Source organism: Malus domestica, chromosome 17 (assembly GCF_042453785.1).
Source record: "Malus domestica chromosome 17, GDT2T_hap1".
Lineage (NCBI taxonomy): Eukaryota > Viridiplantae > Streptophyta > Magnoliopsida > Rosales > Rosaceae > Malus > Malus domestica.
Window position 1 is genome coordinate 22,871,323 of NC_091677.1, and position 7,749 is coordinate 22,879,071.

Consider the following 7,749-nt stretch of genomic DNA (forward strand, 5'->3'; position numbering starts at 1 on the left):
TCAAGTTCTTTCACCATAATGCAATAAAAAGATTAAAAAAAATGATAAAGATCAACATCTACACTGTTAAAGTCATGAATGGCTAATAGCTCAATACCATTACTAGAAGAATGGGTGATGAGTCCAACGATGTTGTCAATGATGTTGCCCCACCCTTACCTCTAACCATCCCAACCCACACCTGACAGACTCCCTACCAACCATACCACCCCAGATGTGGTTCTAAATCGAACGGAACCCACTGCAATTTGAAATTTAAATTTTAGAAGAATAAAATATGCTTGGATTATGTCAAAAGGTTATACAACTGAAAGATTGGTTGGGTGCTCTTTGCAAGCGCCTTTTGTTAGGTTTTTTTTGTTTTTTGTTTTCTTTCTATGATCCTTATCATTAAATAAAGTTATGTGATTTTTTTGTTATAACTCAAAGTTTTGAAGTCATTTTTATTAGTTTTCCTAAAAATTTAACAAATCAACTGATGGAAAGGTGGATTATTGTTTTTCCTTAATTATTTAGAGGTCAAGGGTTCGAATATTTATGTTATTTTGTGGAAATTTTATATTATTTTTGTGGAAGTTTATGCATTAAATAAATGTAATTATTTAGAGGTCTAGGGTTCGAATATACATATTATTTTTGAGCAATTTTTATATTATTTTTGAGCAATTTTTATATTATTTTTGTGGAAGTTTATGCACTTAATTATTTAGACAATCTCCAATCTTTGAGTTAAAACCTAAAATTTTTAACCCAAAAAATTTAGGTTTTAATCTAGAAAAAGTTTTTCTCCTCCAACCATTATGGGTTAAATGTGTAGCCTGAGAGTATTAAAGAATGAATTTAGGATAATTTTTTTTTTCTTAAAGAAATTTAAAAAAAAAATATTATGTAGACTATCCTTAATTTAATTTTGTGAACATTTTAACCTAAAAATATTTAGATTCCGATAAATATTGAAAAATCTCTAAACCGACACCATGAAACTCGTGGAACATTGAAAGAATTTGAAACACATAAAATATTTTTTTAATTACTTTAGCCGTTGAATTTAAATTTGAACAATTAGATTTTTTTTATTTATTTTTTACCATTAGATTGATTATATTAGAACTTAGCCGTTTGATTCAATGAATTTATAAATATAAAACGAAAAAAAGTACACATATATGGTGGCCCAGCTCCACTAACCCAGAGGGAATCATGGGCTAAATTTGCCCCATAAATGAGTTTTGGGTTAAAACTCATATTTGCCCCAAGGGTTGGAGTAAGTTGGGGTAAGATTAAAACCTAAAATTTAAGTTTTACTCCAAGAGTTGGAGTAGGTCTTAGAGGTCCAAGGTTCAAATATTTATGTTATTTTTGGGAAATTTTCATATTATTTTTGTGGAAGTTTATGCATTTAATAAAGTAAAAATTTTGGTTGCAAGCCTCGAACCCATTCCTAGGTTGATATAGAGAAGCAAAAATACCTCATGTGCTAACAGTTGATTTTTTTATTTTCTACACATATTGATATATAGGATGAGGATCCTCTCCGGATCCTCTTTGTGGAGATCCTAAGGATTCTCACATCCTAATCGCTCATCGTATATCTTGTAGTCAGTTTTCGTTAGGTATTATTTATATTTAATTTTAAATAAAAATTTTAAAATAATTTATGGTCTCACAATGTATAATGAACGGCTAGGATGTGAGCATCTTTTAGATTCCCACAATTTGGATTCGGATGGGATCCAAATCCTGATATATATATATACACACACACACACACACGTATATGCATATAAAATTGAAAAATCGGGGCCCTGTGCGGTGGCACAATTTGCACCCTCAAGGCAAGCCTTGTTCCCCATCCTTCTCTCACACTTAGCTTTTTGTCTTTTTTGTCCATATAAAAATAAATAAACATAAGATGTTGACGTAACTCAATCGTAACCGTTCAAATAGGAGGGGAGAGAAAGGGAGAGAGGCTAAAAAGGGAGAGAATCCTCCCTTTTTTTTTTTTTTTTTTTGTTTTGCTATGGTAACTTTACTACAAAGGGTCTATTTGGCGCAAATTTTACTATGGGTCGGGTAAATGTGGAGATATTTTTTAGTGTGTTCAGAACACCGGATGGTACACTACGTGTTACTATACAAGTGGTGAGATACTTGTGTTAAAAAATTAAAAACTTAAAAAATAAAACTTCCTACCACTTATATAATAACATTGGCGTACCAATCGTGTTCCAACACAGTAAATTTTTTTTTTTGTAAATGTGGAGTGATAGACCTATCAATGAATGAGAATTTGATATACGTATTCGCAATTTTGGTTTGATAATACGTTTATAATCTGAATCTGATAACTTATTAGCTCAACAAATACATTATAGGAAGTCTTTTTTTACTGTATTGGCGATAACATAGTTTGCCATGGTTAATTATCATAAGTACATATCAATCTAATATCTAGGTTATCAGACCAATCGCGTGTTAACTAAACAAGTCGGATATGAATTTGTTACGAAATATGGGCTAATCTCATACGTATCTAAGTTGTTACTATGTTAGCATTATGCGTGACATTGTGGGTAAAATTATAGTAGTCATTTAACTTTAAACTTTGATTGTCTCACTTTTGTCATTTGACTCACTTTAGGCGCTTTTCATTTTCATTAAACAATGTTCGAAGAATTTAAAACCCCAAATGTAAAAACAAAGAGTCTGACCCTACTCCTTATGGTAGCAAGAATTCGTCATCTTCAGTCTTGACGATTTTATACCCACAAAACAATTAACATCTTTGATCAAAGACCAAAGCCTCACACACCCACGAGACGGGAAGGGGCATTAGGCCAATTGATCTCTGATGCCTAAGTCAGTATTTTTGAAAAGAATGGGTGTTTAGAGTTTGTATGAATAGCAAAAGCTTATCAAAGTTTGGTGGAGATGAGGTATTTATAGAGAGGTGGCTAGAGGTGTTGGGTTTTGCCCTACACGAGGTGACTTACCATTGTCCAAGTTTACGTCATCCATAGGATGAATGAGGAAACAATATCCCTAAAATATTAATTAGGAGATAATATCTTAGGATGATGATGGAAGCATCATTGATTGCTTGTGATAGGATTCCTTACTTGATTGAGTTGACCTTCAATTTGAATGTATTAAATATGAAATTTGGTGATTAATCTTATCTTTAATGCCATTGACTTTTCCATGCCACAGAGCAGAGCTTGGACTTCCAAGGATGTTGAGCTGGGCATGGAATATTTGTGTGCCTTACCCATTTAATGAGGTCAATATGGTCTTTTTTAGGAAAAAGTTCACGTGTCGTCTCTAGGATTGGGGATTATTTATGGCTCCACCAATGCCCCACACTTGTTGGGCTGCACTCAGAAAAAAGGGCAATAAGTGTAGAAATTCCAAGTTGCATAGGCGTGAAGAGAGTTATTTCCCAATTTGATGTAGATTCTCATTTTTAATTCAGGTTGAGTATAAAAGTAGTATTATAGGTATCAAGTTGCGTAATTCATATATATAAGTATCACATACACTCAAACCACTATTAAAATCCTTGAGAATCCAATTACTAATTGGTTTTCTCCTCCAAAATTGTTTAGGAAATACCCAGAAATAGGACAATTTCTTAATCTTGGGACAAAAATAGGATATTTAAAATATGCACAAGCCATGCACAACAATTGGACAGAAATAGGATTTTCCTACACCTTGAAATGACTTAATTGCCCTCGTATATAAATGGGTTATTTTCTCCCATTTCCTGATTTCCCTCTCTCTCTACTCTCCTTCTCTATCTTCTCTCACTTTCTCCCTCACACACTCTCTCTCCCCTTCTCACTGTGCACGCACGGTACATAGTCATCTCGACTAACACCATCCAAATCGAAGCCACCACTAATTTCATCTCGTCCTCATGAGTCCAAAACACCTAGCCTTGTCACGAATCTCATCCCCGGTTGTTGGGATCGAAATTCAAGCAACCACAAATTTTTCGACCATTTTCCGGCAACACAACAAACAATCTAGGCTTGCGACCACCACCACTAGACTCGCATCGACAATGGAAATAAAGCTCAGTCATTAACTGCTGTGCACAAAACCCATTTGTTTTTTGCTCTCTTCCTTCCAATATTTGCAATTTAGTGGGATTAAAGAAGTGATTTTTTTCATATTTAGGGAATGAGAGAATAAACCCAAAAGTTGTATGAAGTTGTGATGGGATTCCCTACCTTGTTTGAATGTTGTGATGGTGTTTACTCAAAATTGGCAAAAAAATGTGTTTTGTTGGATGAATTTTTAGGATATGTTCATTGCATGTACACGACATGCACATGATATTAGGGGTGGGTTCAAAAAACCAAAAACCGAAAAAAACCGAGCCGAACATCGAACCAAAGCCGAAAAAGATCGAACCGAAAAAAAAAACCAAACCGAACTAAGTGAACTAAATCAAAATAGGTTGGTTTGGTTTCAATTTTGGTGGTCCAGAAACCGGAAAGGACAGAACTAAACCGGTTTATATTTAATTATTTAATATATATTAATTATATAAATCATATAAAAATACTCAAAATCTAGAGGCCAGATGTTTCGAACCCCTTACCTCCTAGTTGAGAATGTTTGCTTCAGCCAACTTGACAACAAGCTTTGTGTTGCTATAATCATATAAGTAAAATATTTATACTGATTATGGATCTTTAATTCTTTATAAGATTTCTAAACACAAAACCCTAGCCGTCCCATTTACTCCCATTTCATCTCCTCTTTGTTTTGACTTCTCAGTCTATATCTCTCCCACCGTCGAATTCTTACACCTCCATGATTTATTCTTTGAATGCTCTAATGTCTGCAATTGCAAGCAATTTATACAAGGATTTGCAGCAATACGTTCATCATTTTCAGGTGGGTCACTGCCGCAATGCCTGATTCAAGAAGTTCAGGTTCGAAAACGGTGTTCTCGCTGTACCAATTTCATCGATTTTGTTCCCAATCTTGTAAATTTGTTTAATTTGTGATTGAATGATTGGGTTCGAAATTATTACCCTTTGCAAATTTGTAAATTTATTTTATCTATTACATTAGCACTCTTGTAAACCACAGAGAAGCTACTCGGATGTGGTTTAACTTCAACAGGTGAATTGTGTAGATCAATCGAGAAAGCTCCTGTTTGGATTTTCATATAATTGTTTAATCAATCTTTCTTTTTGTGTTTTTAATCATCTAAAAAATTTTGCTGATGTTTGTTTAGATTGTTGGTTTGTTGGTTAGTGAATTTTTGAATGAAAATTGGTTGATGTTGTTCTTGGATTTGTCTTTGTGGAGCCCTATGTGGTAAAGATCTTTGGTTTTTGGATCTTTACTCTTTATTAAACCCTTGGTTCTCAAATGTTTGGCTGTGTTCGGACAAGTGCTCGTGGCTGGATGTAACAATCGGCGAGGTGTTGATTGGTTGGTGGAGAGGGTTTGTGCTAATAGGGATGCTCAGCGGCGAGTGCTACAGTGGAAGCCTAGGTTTTCTTTTGTTGTATTTTATGGCTTAGGCCTTGACTGTTTGTTGGGTCTTTTGGGCTAGTTTGGCAGGTCCTATTTTGGGCTAGTTTACCAATATCCAGATTTAAAATGAAATAAAATAAATAAATAAAAACAATTTTCATGGAAAAAACCGAACCGGACTGAAATTGAACCGAAAAAAAAATCGAAACAAAAAAAACCGAAGAAAAACAGAACCAACCCGAACTAAACAGTAACTTTGGTTTGGTTTTAGGTTTCGGCCAAAAATCGAACCGAACAGAACCAAACCCACCCCTACATGATATGCTCAGAGATCTGAGCCAACCCAAAAACCAGAGCTCACAGCTCTTTCTTCGAAACTAGAAAAAAGGCGTCATCACCTATGACGTCACCACCATATACACTATATGCACACCACATGTACATCATATGTATAGTACATGCACATGATATGCACAAAACTGGAGATCGAGCAATGAGCTATTTTTCGCATTAATAAGAAACTCTAACGTCAACCTATTAGTATAGTAGATACAATTAAAATGTAATTGTTACGTATATAAGGTTACAGTGGCGATTTGAAAAGTCTTGTTACGTATATCAATCACCGTTTAACCGTGCACGTGGAAAACATGATACTCGTTGTCGTTATTTCATGGATACGCATGATCCTTAATGTCCTTTAAGTTTTTTCTTAATTCTTTTTTTTTTCGTTGAGGCTCATACTTGCTAAATTCCGGGGCACAACATACATGCATCATAACTAGTGAACATTCCCGCTTCTCATATTAAGATGTAACCATGCACACTATATGCACACCACATGCACATTAGGGAAACAATTTCACAAATTTCTGCAATTGGACACTTGAACCAGAAATTATTCCATCCCAGTTTTGCAGCACATCAAAACTTGAAATTTATTCCACACATATAGGCCCCCAACATAAAACACAAACCCTAATTTAACTTCCAAATTTTTGGGTTGACTCAGATTTGTGAGCATATCATGTGCATTTCGTATACATACAGTGAGCAAATCCTGAAAATTCATCCAACAAAACACCAACATTTAATGATTGGGCTTTGTTCCCACTATCGATGCAAGTCTAATGGTGGTGGTCTCGAGCCTCGATTATTTGCCGTGTTGCCGAAAAATGGCCGAAAAAATCGCGATTGCTTGAGTTTCGACCTCAATGATCGGGGATGAGATTCGTGATAAGGCTAGGTGTTTTGGAATCGTGAGAAGGAGATGAAATTGGTGGTGGCTTTGATTTGGACAATGTTGGTCGAGATGATAGTGCATCATGTGTAGGGGTGGAAAAAATTCCTAAAAATCCCGATCCCAAACCAAAAATTTCCCAAACCGAAATTCCCGAAATTTTTGGGATACTATCCCGAACCGATCCCGAAATTTTGGTACAGGATTCGGGATTGGCTTCTCAATATTTCGGGAATCCCATACCGAACCGAAAATAAATATTATTAATTATTATATATATATATATATATATTTATACATATATATTATTCTTTTATAATTGATTATGGACTTTATGGTTTGAACTTGTTACAGAGAATGGAATATGTTATGAATTATGTTATGACGTAAGCAATGTTGTTTTATTTATGTCGAAACCAAGAATGTTGCATCAGCTAGTTACTATGCTTGAGTCTCTTTACTGTTTACACCAATAAATGGAGCTTGTTGGCATTGTAAATATGTATTTTTTTTTTTACATATGCAAATTACTGGTAAATGGACAGCAAAGCAGCACAAGGTAGCAATGCTTGTCAGTCAGGTTAAGAGCCTTCAAGCAAAGTTTACAGTTTGCAATCCAATGCTTGTGCCCCGATATGATGTGAATGAGACTTGCTTGATATGTTTGCACAATCTAACAATTCATTCAATGAGTTACATAAGCATAATATGTCAAATTTTAGTCAAAAAGCCCAAAACCATTTCGAAATTCCCTATTTGTCCCGAAATCCCGAAACTATTTCGGGATTCCCGAAAATTGGAATTCCCGAAAATTTGGTTTGGGATCGGTATTCAAATTGGGATTCCCAAAAAATTTGGTTTGGGAATCGGGACAAGAGTTTCGGTATAGGATCCCATATCGAACCACCCCTAATCATGTGTGCACAGTGAGAAGGGGAGAGAGAGTGCTAGAGGGAGAAAGTGAGCAAAGAGAGAGGAAGGGATAGAGATAGTAGATGGAGAAATAAAAA